At 34.2% G+C, this 16,871-nt stretch overlaps 1 pseudogene; it reads right to left on the reverse strand.

Moving 5' to 3' along the window:
- Window positions 1–11,160: 11,160 nt before the first annotated feature.
- LOC149264114 (GEM-like protein 5) lies at window positions 11,161–13,533 on the reverse strand (annotated as a pseudogene).
- Between the last annotated feature and the right edge of the window lie 3,338 nt (window positions 13,534–16,871).

Genomic DNA, 16,871 nt, shown 5'->3' on the forward strand with positions numbered 1-16,871 from the left:
ATCAGATTAACAACTGTGGTTAAGCACAGTGAAATGGAAACTGCAAACGGCTGCAGTAATCGCATAACTTCAGATCATGTCCTCAAATTGTCTACTATTGAAGAAAATGCAAATTATTCCATGTCAGCCTACATGGATATGATTCCATCCCAGAAGATTACTCGGAGAGGATTGTCTTTCCGATCGCAAATGTTAATCTGGTTGAAACACATCAAGCTAGAAACTCTATGTCGAGTTTAGGTGACCAGCAATCTCCCCATTCAGATAATTTTGCAGCACATGGAGCTACACGAGACGAGGGTTCCTCTGATCTGCAAGAAACATCGTATCCAGACCTTAATCTGGTTTCTTCTCCATCCATGTGGACCGATTTTGGATTACAAGAGTTCTATATGGGGTTTCCAACGTCATTGGACGCAGCGATCAACGAGCTTGTGTATGAAGATATGTATTCTGATCAAAGCAATACGAAGGCTACGGTCGTGGGTGGTCAAGGAAGGGAAGATTTCGATACCAATAAGATTGGAATGATTAACTGAATTGCTAATGTTATTAGTAATAATCTTATTTATTGCTCTAATATTTGTTGGGCATTTGGCAATTTATTGTTATTAGTGTATCTTGAATTCTGTTTAAACTCAAGTGTTTTAAAGGTTTAAATTTAAATTTATTTAATATTATATAAAGTTTAATTTGGAAATGGTTTTTATAAAGTTTAATTTGGAAATGGTTTTTATAATTTTATATTTTCTGGTTAATTTTAATCAAAATCTTTTAAAAACTTGAGTTTAAGTTGTTTAATCTATATAATTGAAATGTCCCATGAATTTTTTTGATAGATGAATCTATTTATACTTTCAAAAATGTATTTAAAACAACCAAAAAATTATAAGCTTGTTTGAAATAGTATGATCAGATTTCCCTCAAATAAACTATTTTGTTTATAAATTAGACTATGGCTGATACAATATGTGTTTTTCAAATTTCCAAATCATAATTATAATTAAAATATATGTGTTTCGTTGATGTAGTTCTTTATAAATTTTATTATTATTATGTTAAACTTAAACAATTATTTATAACTGAAACACATATAATTTTGGGAAAAAAATTATATTACTCAGAAAAATTTACTAAATTATATATACAATTCTTTTAAATATTTAAATTTATAATAACTTTATAAAATAACAATCATTTTAAGATGATAAAATTCATTATACCTTACCTCTTATCTATTAATTAACCTTAAAGATAATCAGTAGAAACTGTTATTTTTTATGTGAAATGATTTAGTATTATTAATTAAAATAAATTGTAAAACTTTAAGAAAATAGCTGTTAATTATTTGAAGGAATTCATAATTAATTAAAAATAATAATTTTAAATCTTCCCAAAAAATAATTAAAAATATCTCAATCATAAACATACAAAAAAACAAAACATATATCGCGGAAATAGCTAAACCATAAACAAAACACATGTCCAGAGAATTTTGAAATAATATTATTCCCCAATGGTCTTTAGAACTCATCATCATGTAATTATAACTTGCAGGCTAAACCTAAATTAATAAAAGTATTTTAGTATATTAAATAAAAATCTAATGAGCTAAATGAGGTAGCAACGATAAAATATATTAGAGTGTATCTGTAGATTTATACATTTAAGAAAATCCAGTGGTCTTAATAACATTGATCAAAACATTTTGGAAACATTATCAACAATATAATTCATGTTGCAGGGGATGCATAAATCATCATCATATGAAGTGCAAACTATAGTGGCTAGGCTTAAATCATTATTATGTTCATATATTTAGATTAGAAAAGTTAAAATATTTTTTTTTATTAGTGATATTTAGTTTTTAGAATTGGGTTTAAGGAATTATTTAGAGGTACTAAATAATATTTTTGGGTGGTAAAAAAATTATTCTTAAGAGCTAAATGAGTGATATTATTCTATATTTAGAGTCCTTTTCAATGGTGCAAGCATTACATGAATCAAAGTTTGAATGCAAAAATTATGCCTCCTAGATGTTCACCTATTATGATTAACCACCATAATTTGAGAAAATGCAATGTCAACCCTTTTTTTCTCTTAGAAATGGAGCTAGCTATGTGGGAACTATGAAGAAGACTTTAGAAGAGACAAAGTTGTGACTCTTCTTAAGAGTTGAAGTCATGCTTAACCCCAATTAGCTATTGGGTTGGTTTATAACTAGGCCATTGGGAGGAAAAAGTGTTCTACTCTATTAGACTCCATTTTATTACATAGTAGACTAGCTATGGGTGGATGAAAAAAGTAGAATAGAAGGGGTTTGCGTTATGTAATATCCAATGGGCCACAAGTCTTAGTTAACTCTATAGAGAGTTCCTTTTCTTTTTTATTTTTATCATTTTTATTCTTGAAAAAATATACATAGTAGCCCCACCTTCTAGCTGGGTTTTCCCTAAGAGAGTTTCTGGGAGCATATATTTTCATTCATTGTGATTGGTTTTTGTTTATACCTTATTTTTTTATATTTTCCACAGTTTATCTATTTCACGCATAAAAAAAAATTACCCAACAATAAATCAAGAATTTAAAGGAATTAACCCTAGCTGGCATAGATTTGAGTTTACATTTAATAGAATTGTTGTGATGAACTATCTAGTGGAATATCCATGATAAGTCACATATCATATTGATATAAAAGTGGGTTTCTTTGAATATCTTGTGGGAATTAGTAGGGGACCCAAGAATCAATCTGAAGAGGAAGCTATAGAACCCTAGCCATGGTTGATGAATGTGTTTATAATAACCTTGAAGATATAGGAAAACTATATTCTCAAAGTTTGGGAAAATGTCAAGGGGTATGAGATTTTTGTATGTGAAATTTGGTGCATGGTGATATGCCATCTCAATAATGGGATACATGAGTTTTCTAGTGGGATATCATGACATCCTAAATATCTCGAAGGTATTATTGGTCAGATAATTTGGGAAGTTGGTGACAAAAGTTGTCCCAAGATCTAGCTATCTTGTCATATTTGACGTCTCAAAAAGAATGGTTTTGCAGTACCAATGTTAACCTTCACAACCTAGATTCCAAATGGTTAATCCAATGGGAAATTTTTGGACTTTGATTTGTTGTCTATTAGGGATGCGACTACTATATTTGATTCACCATATATTTTTCCAAAAACTTATTGTTCCTTTTAATTATCTCCACCATAACTTAGAATCTAAAACTATAGTTAATCTCTATGGGTCATGAGGACCTAAGCATCATTTTCTTCTAGGAAGACAACTTATCCCAAGAAACAATTGCCCACTCCCTTTATATTTTATCCCCTCCCCATAAAAAAGATTATTTAAGAGTGCATATATGGCTGAGCACACATTAAGGCACTTGAAAGTATGAGAAAATATGAACAAGTGCTAGTAATATAAATTTAAGGAGCACCATCCCACCTGCAATGTTCAAGGAATGAAATGGCTAACAATCAAATCTATTAGAAAATTTATGGATTAGATATATCCATATATTATGAGAGTTTGAGGATAAAGGGAATCCAAAATATTTTGAAGATAGATTAAATTTTGGAAGCCAAAAATCCCTATGATGTGACCTAAAATGACAAGAGTAGTACTTAGAAAGAATATTCCATATTTGAGAGTGTTTAACTATGTACCTAAAATAACCATAAATTATTCTAGGACATTATAGAAAGATTTAGATTATTTAACAATCGGTGTACCCATTATCATAATTTCATCTACTAATTGTTGGGGTGAGGGTAATACTTCGAAGTAAAAAAGGAAAGGTCCTTCGATTTTCACATTTACCATAACTTTTTTAAGAGATCTGCTAATTCTTCAGCTATGAAAATTAAGATTAATTATTTGAGAGGATCACCGAATCTAATACCTCTAAAGGGATTAAAGGTGGAGGAAGGAGATCCATTTACTACTATTATGAAGAAAGTGAAGGAGTTCAAGGAAAAAATGTAATGGAATCATTAGTTGAGAAACCAACCATAAGAATAAATTTATAAATGTAATTCTAGTGGAGCTTGTAAAAATATTTAGATATATCCAATTTGATTAACATACATATTTTTAGTTTGAAGGGGAGCATGGAACACCTCATATAATACCACTATTCCATAAAAAATTTGCTTACCTTCCACATAGTTTCACTACTCTTTGGAGATAAGAGATCAAAGCATTAGCTTAATTCTATTAGCTATCACTTTGGAGATAATTTTGGAGATAGTATCACAAATATAAATAAGGAAAAAGTGATTGGGATCTTCATATCATTCTTATTATGGAGCCAAACATAGCATAGTAACATTGCGATATGGGAGAATTGATCATATTTTCCTTGATTCTTCAACAACTGCCCAAATGTTTTCCTTTAGGAGAGACTAGAACACTTGTTATAAGTTAGTGGTAAATACGTTAGTTCAGGGATCTTTGTTCACTGGAATTCAAAATACTTCCCTTTCCACCTCTTCCATCTCAACCGACCTCATTAGGGATTCAAGTTTTTTTATCCTAATGAGAGAGGGTATTCTTATAACAATCTTGATTATGGCTTCATCTCGATTCCAATGTAGTTATGCTAGGAAAATATTGTAATATCATAGTAATTCATCTTTGGTGACCTCATTCCTTATGTTTTTTTCCACTTAGTTCATTGAGTAAATAGATCTTGTTTCTAGTGCAATGGTTAATTATAGATTTATGGAAAATTTTAATATTTATCTCACTTCTTTGAGCCATCAAATTCATGACTTTTGATGTCACAATTTTTTTTCTTCCTTGAGTTGATTTTAGTATTTATTTATGATGATTAGTTCTTATTTGGATAAGGCTTATGATGATTTACTATTGTAATTTTTGAATGCACTATTCCAGCAACCCATGTGCTTGAAAGGTTTCCCAAAATACTGATGTGTTCCAATCTTGATGCAACCCTTTAGATGCTTTAACTTTTATGGAATGATTACATAGTTGAACTTGCATTCATGTTAGAAATCAACCACCAAATTTTTTCTTTATCAATAAAGGATGGGTCGAGAAACTAGAATCTTTCAAAGTAGAAGGGTTTATTCTTTGTTTAAGATTTGAAATCAAGAACGAGGAAGATTGACCAATGATCTAATCTTCTACAAGGAAGGATGGATTCTTCTAGGAAGAGATATTTATCCATAAGCGATTTAGAAACTAAAAAATGGTTCAAACTAGAGGTTACAAGTTGTATATCTTTGCGCTAGTTGTTCTAAGTGATGATACCATTGATTTTATCTAAGTCCAACAACTTTAATATTTGTAGAGTTTATTTGAAGACCTCTCCTTCCTAGTCTAATTACTGTATCCCTCCTTTTTTCTATTCAATGAACTTAATTAGGTTAAAGTCTCCACCTACAACCCATGGATATTAATGCATAAGAAGATCGATTTCCCCTAACATTTTGGGGAAGCCCTGCTTTCCTAATTAGGATTCTTGTGGTGGCCAAAAAATCTATGAGATATACTTCATTAAGGTTCCAAAAAATGGAAATCCCTCCTGCTCGTCCATCCATGTCAATGGCTATGGTTTGGGCTCCTTTGAAACATTTTCAAACTATGGTTGAGACCCTTTAAATTGAGCATTTAGTTTCCTAGAACATCATAATATCACTTTGAACTTGATGACATCTACTTTTGAGGAGCCTCTGTTTGTCTTTGCAATTGAGGCCGCACATATTCTAGGAAATTATTTTTTTTAGTTGAGGGAGTGGGTGTGCAAAATGTATTTGCAATTAGTGTTATTATAATTGATTTTACCATTATTTCGTTTGGCTCCTAAACGTGCTTCTTTTGGTTCAATGTTGTCTGTTTGTCTTCCTTGGAAAATTGATATCAAAATTGGATGGGGAGGAATTTGCAATTATCAGATCTACAGGAAGCTTGGTCTTGTATTTGATTAGTGCTTTTTTCATAATTTGTACTTGTTGTTCTGGGATAGCCTTGGGATTTTTATTTTCCAATATACCAACATTGCGTGGAGATCAAGTCAACCCAATTCCATTTGTTCTAGTCCTTCTGAAGTATCCTATGATAGAACTTCTTTCATGCAAACTTTATCGTTCATGACTAGTGTAGTTTTTAGTTTCTAGGAGGAAGTTGAGGGTTGCAAGGGGATGTAGGAGTTTTCTTTGTGCCTCTTATTTCTAATGGAGAAAGGATGAATTTGGTCTTCTCCTAGTTTTAAATATAGATATTCTATTGAGGGCTTAGTTAGGGTTTCAAAGCTATTGTGAGTTTAGAAATATTGATCCACATATTCAGAAGCTTTATACCTCAAATGTTTGTTCGTTGCTTTGCCAGACTAAAACCATTTTTGTCTTCAAGGGAACCTCTTCCTTGTGGAGGGTGTGGCTATGATGAAAATCTTTAAACAGATGCCCATATTCATACCACCACTTGCTGCAAAAAATTTTATGCCCATAGTCCAATGGTTTTTTCCATACCTTATCCACATATTAAGTATCAATTGCGGGGAGGGGCTGAGAAATATCCATCTATACTCAAATGTGATCATAAGAGGTGTATCTTCCCCTTTTTGTGACTATGAGGCCTTCGCATAATGCTTTAGTAGATTTCCAAACCATTTTGGAGTTTCTTCTTCCCAAAATTCTCTAGGGATGGAGTAGAAGTGGATCTACACAAAAGTTATTGCTATAAATTTTTCCTTGTTAGGAGTGAATCTCTCCTTGTAGAATCTGAGATACATTCATGATTAATTGAAAAATTATGATCCTCTGTGCTCATGTTGTGTGAGAAAGTGGAGGGCCTCCCACTCATGCACCCCATGTAAGGAAATTCAAAGAGAAAATAAGACCATTGAAACTCTAGGAATCATGTAGTAGTATTTTTCAATCCATATTTACATTTTCCTTCGAAAAAATACAAAGTTAAAAACATTCATTTTCATTCCATCTATCTAATTTCTTAACCTCTGTATGAAAGTCAACATGGTATATCATTATACACCTACCTTCAAAGAATAAGAATTTTCATTCAAAACTAATTTCCTTCAGCTAATATATTGCCCAACAAGTGCAGAGTAGCCCCATCATATCAACTTCAACTTTTAGGATATCATCAATGATATTTATAATCTTAGGATGTGTACATTGACTTTTAGGTGACCTCTTCCTTTTAAAGACAACATGTTCCCTCTTCATATTGACTTGAGGTGGATTTTAATAATCTTACTCATTATTAGAGGTGCTAGCATCTTCAACATTTTCCTTGGGAGAGTAGTAGTAGTAGGAAGCTCTTCAAGAAGCAATTGATAATATGGGAAACATAGAGCCACATCTCTCACTGGCCAAAAATTGACCTTCATAATTGGTGCTTGTGTTTGAAATCATTTAGCATAATTCCTTGATTTGCTTTGCCTCGAAGAGTGATAATAGAATTAATGAGAGAATGTTAATCACTACATTTTATAAGTTCATTAGCATGAAAAAAATAGATTCTTCGTTAAACTCAACACAATCATATATTTAAATACAATCAACTTTAACTAAACCCAACACCCACATCCTGCAATCCTTTTGTACATACTAGTTCACCACTATATATCCGTTAATAAACTAAAACCAAATACAATTTGTAATCTTATTCAACTATACTATTTCATATCTCACTCACTTTTCCTTCTACCAAATATTCTCATATTCTATTAATCATAAAACCGAGCTAGAATAGAAATTCTTATGTTGTCCACATTTATCAATCAAACCCATCTAAAAGCATGCTCTTCAAAAGAGCACATTGGCCCAAGCATAAATGCAATTGTGCAAGAATTTTATGTTTGGACAAATCAAAATTAAAGCATACTTAGTATACAATAAAGTATACAAAATTGAATACTTAGTATACTTAATACTAAGGAGACCAGATTATCTTATATCGCTGAAATATTACTCCAACTATGAATTCTGTCGAAAAGTCTTGTGACATTGCTACATTGTACATGAACATAAAAATAGCTTTAAATTAAAGCATGTATTGTTGAGAGCAAATTCCAAACTAAAAAACGTTTAGTGAGTATATTGAAATGCAAGTTGCATATAGCTCGTTATCCTTTCAGGTAGATTTCACATATATTGCAACACGTTCGCATATAGATTTCACATATATTATATAACAATTTTGTTTTACAAAATAAAGTTATATATATTTCAAAATAATTTTATTTATATATATAGTATTTCAAAATAATTTTATTTTTTTATACGTATTTTTTAATTATATTTTGGAAAACAGTTTTTACTATTTTCATTAATTATTAGTAATTATTAAGTAGATGCTAAATTCAACATTCACACAATATACATAATAATATATATAAATTAATGTTAGAAATTTATCTCTAAAGTAATTATACATATTATATTTTAATTAAATTAATTATTAAAAAAAATTATGAATAAATGTCATATGAAGTGAGTTATGATTTTTTTGGCATGCAATATTGATAAGTCATTATATGGATCCATGATATTGTCAAAAATCATATTTATAAAGTAAGAATCTCCATGGTAAAGTGGGGGCAAATATCTATGATTAAAAATTTTGTTCATATTATTTTTATGATTTTTTAAATTTTAAGAACTTGAGATGTATGTAAGTGGTTTGGTACTTCTTATTAATGGATACTTATCAATATTTATTAGTCATTTAATATATATATGATTGCACTATTTTTAGCAACGTGAGATGTATAATAAAATAAATGTTTTGATGCTTAACATGCATTACATATTTAGATTAACCAATCATTAGATTTATATGACTACACTAGTTTATAATATAACTAAACATTTTAATTTACAACAATAATGATATTGATTAAATTGACTAACGATACAAGAACTACCACCATGAACTTGCAACTAGATGAGAATGGAAGCAAGGAGTGTGAATAGTAAAGTTTTAATGGAATTTAATAGCTTAGAGTCATCTAATTCCGAATCTATCATATATATAGAAGAATAATCTATTTACAATCACATTTTACATTATTTAAAAAGATTCATAAAACTAACAAAATTAAAAATTTATCTTAAATTACCATTATTATTATAAAAAATTACAAAATAATAATATATATATATGTGTATCAAAACATTAATTTCTAAATAAAATCTGTTACTATATCATCAATTATAAATATTATTCTTTTTAAATACTAAACGTCCAAAAATAAAAAATAAAATTTACTCTATAAATTATGAATATCATCGATTAATAATAAACATGCCCAAATAATAATATAAATTAATAATCTCACTGCCCAAATAATATCATGGATTAAAATGGCATGTAAAAACACTGTAACACATATAATTACAAATTATCCTAGAAAAATTCACATATCAATACAGCATATTTTAATCATTATACAACATATTAAATAAATTCCACATGGAAAAGAGACATGGAAACGAAAAGTTTAATGAACCCCACTTACCCGATTTTACTATCAGAATGCTAATGTTTCTATGATATTGATAATGTTCTAGTCATCCTTAAATATGTTCAAGATGATTATTTATTAGTCCCTGCCATCTGGCAATGGCCAGGGACTATAGTAATCGATTATTAGTCCATAAGCATTAGTTTAGCTGTTTGTTCGTCTTTCCCATCCAGTACAAAAGCAGTTTAAGCAAAGTTTTTATGCGCAAACAATTTTGCCATGTTAGTTTAAGCAAAGTTTTTATGCGCAAACAATTTTGCCATGTTATTTGGCCTCTTCCCGAGGCTGACCATATATTATGTGTGTTTTTTTCTCGTATGTTCATAGTGTTGACCAATGCTAACAGACTAATGCTAACATTAATCTATAGTATTAAATGCTAAAATGTCAAAATTTATAATACAGCAACGATTATACTTGTTATTCTGATTGCCACCTACACACCCATCCCACTGCCGCTTGCATGCCATGCAGATTTCGTGTGTTCGATGGCCTTCACCGCCTCACTTTTCAAACTCCCATATTTGTGTTAGCTTTTCCTTTTGTTGCAGAGGCATCGGTTTGCAAGAAGGTGCTACCTTCCGGAAGGTAATCTGAAGCAGGCCTGGTTCACCTAACAGAATGCACGGGGACAACCTTGGAATACTATGCAGCCAATGGGGAGGATGGTGATAGAGGATGGCACTATTTGCAGTCTGGTGAAAACACCGCAGGCTTGTGCGCAGAGCATAGTAAAATTCTTTGTTTGCTGGAGGAGCTGAGCCCGAATGATGAAAGAACCAGGGGAGGCCGGGTAATCTACCAACGATGGTGGTATACCAATGACGGTAGTATGGCCTTGCTACTTTAGGTAGCATAGCCTCTGTGTGGCCTTGCTGCTTTAAGTAGCGTAGCCTCTGTGCTGGTTGTGCTTCTGAAGCCATTACTAGAAATTCAAGCCACATAAAAGATTATCCAGATATTGTTAAAATGTTATGAATTTCTCTATTTCTGTATCCTAGTATTGAATTTGAATTTTTGCATCACAAGATACTATTAACTTGAATTTGAATATACTATTAGCTTGAATTTGAATTTTTGAGCTCGAGTTAATTACATAGATGATCTAGTTGGACAGGTTCAATGGACACTATAGGTGCTCTGCGAAGAAAAAAAAAGAACCCAAACTGGTTGAACCTATTATGCGAGAACTGGGCAGTTGCTTTTTCTCGCACCTTCCAAGCTTTATTCTATCTTGATAGAAACCAGGGTTCTTCACTGCAGCCTCACAACTAATATTTGTGAGACATTATCGCTAACTTAGCAAAGTTCAATGGGATATTTCGGCCATCTATAATTGTAATGGCATGTTGGTGCGGTGTGTCGTAGCCTGGGCAGGCAGGTGGCAGTGGGTGGGCTCGACATACCTGATACCTAGTGGTGGTGAGCACCATGTACCTAGTGGCAGTGAGTGAATGCATGTTGATGCGGTGTGTCGTGGCCTGGGCAGGCAGGTGGCGGTGGGTGGGCTGGACATACCTGATACCTAGTGGCGGTGAGCACCATGTACATGCAACACAGTTTCTAGACATCAAAGATATGAGACTAGTGGGCAGCTGTGCGGTCAGTTGATGGTTCGAGACGATGGTTGATGCTCACAAGGTGGACGCTGAGCGGGCTGAATTCGAGATGGATTCCTACAAATTTCTCAGAGATTTCTCATAGTTAATGAATCCAAAGAACCAGAACTTGTGACAGTGGACTGTCACGATCTGAATATACTTTTCAGCGAGATTGTCTTTGTTTACAAAAGGATTCACAATCATCAGATTCGCCAATGGGATCCCAACCTGCATTCAATTTTATCACTATTTCAATTTCCCCCAATTTTTATACTAAATGATTCCATAAAGTAAAGTAGGCATCACTCACCCTCTAGTAACTCCAGGATGCCTCTACGGAGGGAGCAATGAACAACAAAGGGTCACTGCTGCAGAATATGATCTTCACATTGTAGATGTACAAAGTTCCCCCAACGGGGTCAGTGGAAGTGGACATATAACAAGCGTAGGCTTTCTGTAACTTCTTCTCTGGAGAAATGGAAAAGGTTTGTCAGAACAGAGCTTCAAAGCCTCCTTCCGTTAGGGCTTAGACACCCAAGGTCAGCTTACCCCAAGCCACATCCGACATGTTTCCAGTTTTCACTGCATTTAAAAGAAATCTATTAATTCAAAATGCAAGCAGGCGGGCAAGAACAATACGATAAAGGTGAACTTATATTTGCAGTTGGTCCAGACCTCTGATGCCAAATTCTCGGCTTTCTCAGTCCATTTGTTGAAGCACCACTGCACCGACTGCACTAGGGCTGCACACAGACAAATCTGATATGAGAAAAAAATAGAGAATTCTTTTTTCGATCAAACATTTTTTTTTGCGAACGCCATCTATCCTTCTCTGAAGTACCTGAATCTCAATTCAACACCTCCTCTGAAGTACCTGAATCTCGATTCAACACCTCTGGGGTACTCGGACCCCCTCAGTGTCAACCTTTGGATAAAGGATCGGTTGCGCCACTTTGTCAATCATTTCGAAAGCTACTACTCATGGGTTGCCTCGACTCCCATGTGCTTTCACAGCTCTGATCCACTTGATTTCGACTACCTATTTCACAGCTCTGATTCCCTTGATTTTGGCTACCTATCCTCTGTAGGCAGAACATAGTTACGTTGTGATCTCAATGTGAAAAGCGTAGTAAAGTTTGCTTAATCATTGTTTCAAAGAAACCTTCAAATGATTGCATGTTTAGACAAGTGGAAAACATGTGTGTCTTAACCTGGCACAACCACGATTACACACATATACCTTGGAATGTCAGTAAAATTCATTACATGTTAGCCCATTGCAACAGATACGACCAATAGAATAGTTACTGTACACGCTGGTTGTTTTACCAAATTGCAACAGATACGACCAATAGGACAGTTTCTGTACACGTTGGTTGTTTTGCCTCCACCCGTGTCTTTTCCAACTCGGTTAATGAGCTCTACTTACTATCGCTAAGAATATGCTGCTTTGGTGGCAGGGACTTGTTGCCTTAGCAAACTTCCTTTTTTATCCATACACTTAACGTGAAACCTTCATCAAAATCCCCAGACAAGGCACATCAGTACCGTTAGCATTTGAATTTTCTACACGTTAGTACGTTATTTTCTAAAAATTATGGAAAATAATACACGTTAGCATTGTTTAGGGTTTGTTCACATTTCATTATGCAAAACAATCATAAGTATTGTTATTAATTATTAATTAGTTATACAAGTATTTCTTAATATAAGACTTATTTCTTGATAGATAATCGTTAAAAAGATTTTCTCAATATGAAACTCAATAATGGTCAAACGTTGCATTATGACAAAGCTTCTCTCAATATGAAAATCAATCATGGTCAATGATGATTAGCTGTGGTCAATATGAAAAGAAACCATGGTCAATCATGGTCAACTATGGTCCAACATCACATTGTAACAAAGATTGCCTCAGTATGAAATCAACCATGGTCAACCATCATCGACCATTGTTAACCATAGTCAATCATAGTCAACCATGGTCAATCATGGTCCAACGTCACATTCTCACAAATATTGTTTCTGAATATTAAAATCAACCATGGTTCATCATGGTGATCCATGATCAATAATCATGGTCACATTTCTAATAATGGACTATGGGATCCTGATGTTGTTCATCACCCAATAGTCAATAGATATTCTTTAGGTCACATCCCTATTTCATACCAACATGATCAAACTCCCACAGGGTGATCAACTCGGCCTGATGTGCCCTTTCTTCAACAACTCCTGAATCTACCTCCTCATTTCATCATTCTCCACATCATAGCATCAATAGATTGGTCCATTGGGTATCGGCTCACCTCGGGTCAGATTAATGGAGTGCTTGACCTGACAGTGTAGACGTACCCATGTAGGTGATGTGAAGATGTAAGTGCACTCCTCCACGACCTTGTCCATCTGCTACTATCATGCAAAGGAGCTATGTTTGGAAGCCGCGACCAAAATATTCTTCTTTCCCTGAGGGTGAATCATAAGGAAAACAAATTTCCTAGTTTTGGAAATGATCTTAGTGCATTGCTTCGTAGTGATCAAAGATATGGTGGTAGGTGGTGCTACCTCTAGTATCTTGTACAACTTATTTCCAAAATTAATAATAACAGTGCGAGGAATAGACTCATACACAATGTTTCTTCCTCATCTATGGTTGTCCTAATAATACATCACAACCGTCAAGAGGATCAACATCACAAAGTACCTCATCTGCCAAGGGATTTATGTTGTAGGGAAGGTGACACTGTTGGTTGATGCGGAGATCTCACCCTTGGTGAAGCCACCCTATGGTGTATGACTGCGAGTGTGTTGTGGTTGATAGGCCCAAACACTTTCATAGTGTCTACAGAAATGAGGTTCTTTTGGCTCCCATTGTCGACAATGAAGTATAGTGGATAACCCTTCACCCACATCTAGGAATGGAAGAGATTCTCCCCCTCCTTTGGATCTCAGGCTCATTCTTTTGGATCTTGGTGGTGGCAACAGTGACACAAGGCTCTGTGTCAATAATTTTCTTCCCTTTGTCATTCTTGTTATCAGTTTCTGACTCAGAGTCGATGCATACATCAAATTCGTAAGCCTTTAGCTTGGCCACGAGTGACTACCTGGCTCGACCCTCACTTGTGTTGTGATTAGGGATCTTATGGAACTCACACAATTTCAGTGTTTCCTTCTCCATCTTCGTGGTGTTGTTCTTTTCTTGCGGCTTTGACGGGTTGTCTTGGGTCATTCTACCTTCGCTTTGTCCTTTGTTTTGCAGCTTGGAGGTGCCTTTCCCTTGCTTGGGATTCATAGATCCAAAGTCCTGCTTCTTTTGTTTAAATTTCTGCTTGATCTTGAAAGCGTATCGATAGGGAGTGCCAAGTGAGGAGATGTCCAGAAATTCCATCTCATCCTAGATGTACTTGTGTATATAGCCATAGAACTTGAGTACCAAATACCACTGAGAATCCTTGATACCCAGCTTTATGCGAGGGGTATGAAAATTATTTGTGAACTATGGCACATCTTGGTGCCTTCCCTACAGTAGTGTGGCTCACTTTATGTATTTATCTTCATAACTCTCAACAGGGTAATACTGCTCCCTGATGGCATCTCATAAAGGATTCCAAGTGGGTGTGGCTGAGAATAGTGAGGGTTCACTCTCGTCCCTCTTCTCGCAGTAAGATTTTGACCAGCCCTTCACATGGGGGGTGGCTTTGAAGAATTCAAAAGTAATCTTTTCCTTGCTGGAAAAGCCATGAACTGAGAAATAGCATTCTAGCAGATTTAACCATTTATATATGGCCTCTACATCTATATGACCTTGAAATATGTAGATGTCATAGTAAACATGTACCTTAAAGGGAGTGGCCCTCCCATAGTGGCTGTCAGAAGAAGATGCGTCGCATATGGGTAGTCGCCGAAGGATCTAACCAAAGTTTCCCATCATCACGTTCCTCTATCACCTGAGGGATTCTTCGAGTAATATTTTGAAAGTATCTCCCTCTCCATCATCTTTTCTTTCTTCCTCCATGGGAGGTTGTCAGGGTTTGCGAGGCTGATCTTCCAAGTTTTCGACTAGTTCAAGCCCTACCTCCTTATACCTCAACCTTGTTGTGGACATGCAAAGAAAAACAAAGAAAAGAGAAGGCCGCTCTGATACCACTAGTCAAATCTTAAATAGGATTGCAACAAAATATAGATATAACCACAAATAAAGAAATGGAGTAGAAATAAAACTTCATTTCATTAATATCAAAGAACTAAAATATGCTTACGAAAAGAATGGAAATAAACTAGCTCGAGTGATTGTAGCTTATCTATGGGAAGTGATGTGGTGGTTATATGCCTCTAAACTATGTTACAATGAGGCTTGAAAGCTGATTTATTATTGAGAAACAATGGAAAATGCTAAACATCCAAAAACCTAACCCCAGGAGATGAAGCACAAAAACTATTGGCCCAGTTTAGGTAAATTGGTACATCAACTTCCCGGGGTTGTAACTTTGGAATATGATCTTTGTTTGACGTGCACAATACCTCATTAGAAATATCTATCTGACTAAAAATTTCAGCTGTAAACATAAATGAAAGACTCATGTTTTTCAATTTTCAAAAATTAACATTGTTTAGGGCCTCAAAACGATTTCGAAAGTTCAAGAAATGAATAACAACCAAAAATAGTAAATTGTGCTACAATTAAGAAAACTAAAAACCAGAAAGAAACAGTGGTGGGAGTCTAAGTGGAATAGGTGGGTGGCTACCAATATCTACCTAAATCAGAGGGTGAGGTTGTGTAGCCCTAGGAATCCCTAGTTGAGTTTTGGTTATGAGTCCCACGTTCATTCTCAGAATATTGCATGGGGGTGATTGGCTGAAAGAAAGATTTGGTTCATCTAATCTATGGTCAGGTGGTTCATGGATGTCCCATATTTGGTTGGATTTTGAATCCATTAATAAGAGTTCCTTTATTGATATTTTATGAGCAAATGTATTGGTTCATATGTGGCATTTATGGCTGATGTATCCCTATTATTTTTGTTTTTATATGCTGGTTATGAGTATGTTTTATTATAGTAATGATGCCTGGATTTCATCATGTTTTGATTTGTAGATGAATGAATAATGAATATATGACCTAATAGACAAAAATACAGCTAATGTGATAAGGCATCAATGCTTATTATCGATTCAGAGATAAGTTTTATACCGTTATACATAGATCTGTTGTTATGACCTATACATTGCATATTTGTGACATGTTTGGTGAAATATTTGTCATGGATGGTAATCAAGTATTTGTTCAAAGATTTTCATTTGTATCATTTTCTCAAGTTTAAATTTCATTCTTGAATGTTTCATGGAGTTATGGGCTGTGGCCTGAGTCCTAGCCCTAAAAAAGTGGCATAGAACCCAAGGTAGCAAACTCATAAATAAGTTAAAAACACCCCAGCAGCTTGCATTCCCATGTTGTGAGAGTGACTAGAGTGCCTGAGTCACGTGCATGTCCATGTCATAGGAGAAAATGAGGCTCTAGGGAACTAAAGTGTCAGGTGGTCTCAGTTGTTCATCACCTGGAAGGTTTGGTTGGCTCCTGTAGGTTCCAGGACATGTGCAAAAAGTCAGATTGGTTTTTTTGTGTTGGTTTCACTTCCCTAACTGTACATGGGGATTTCAATAATATTTTACTAGACTCTCGTCACATTTTTACAAAAGAGGATTCATTAACTTGGGTAAATGTATGTGGAGGGTGTTACGGAGTG

This window comes from Pinus tabuliformis, chromosome 6 (genome assembly GCF_031772625.1).
Source record: "Pinus tabuliformis cultivar Carrire ecotype Pingquan chromosome 6, CPIR1, whole genome shotgun sequence".
NCBI classification, from domain to species: domain Eukaryota; kingdom Viridiplantae; phylum Streptophyta; class Pinopsida; order Pinales; family Pinaceae; genus Pinus; species Pinus tabuliformis.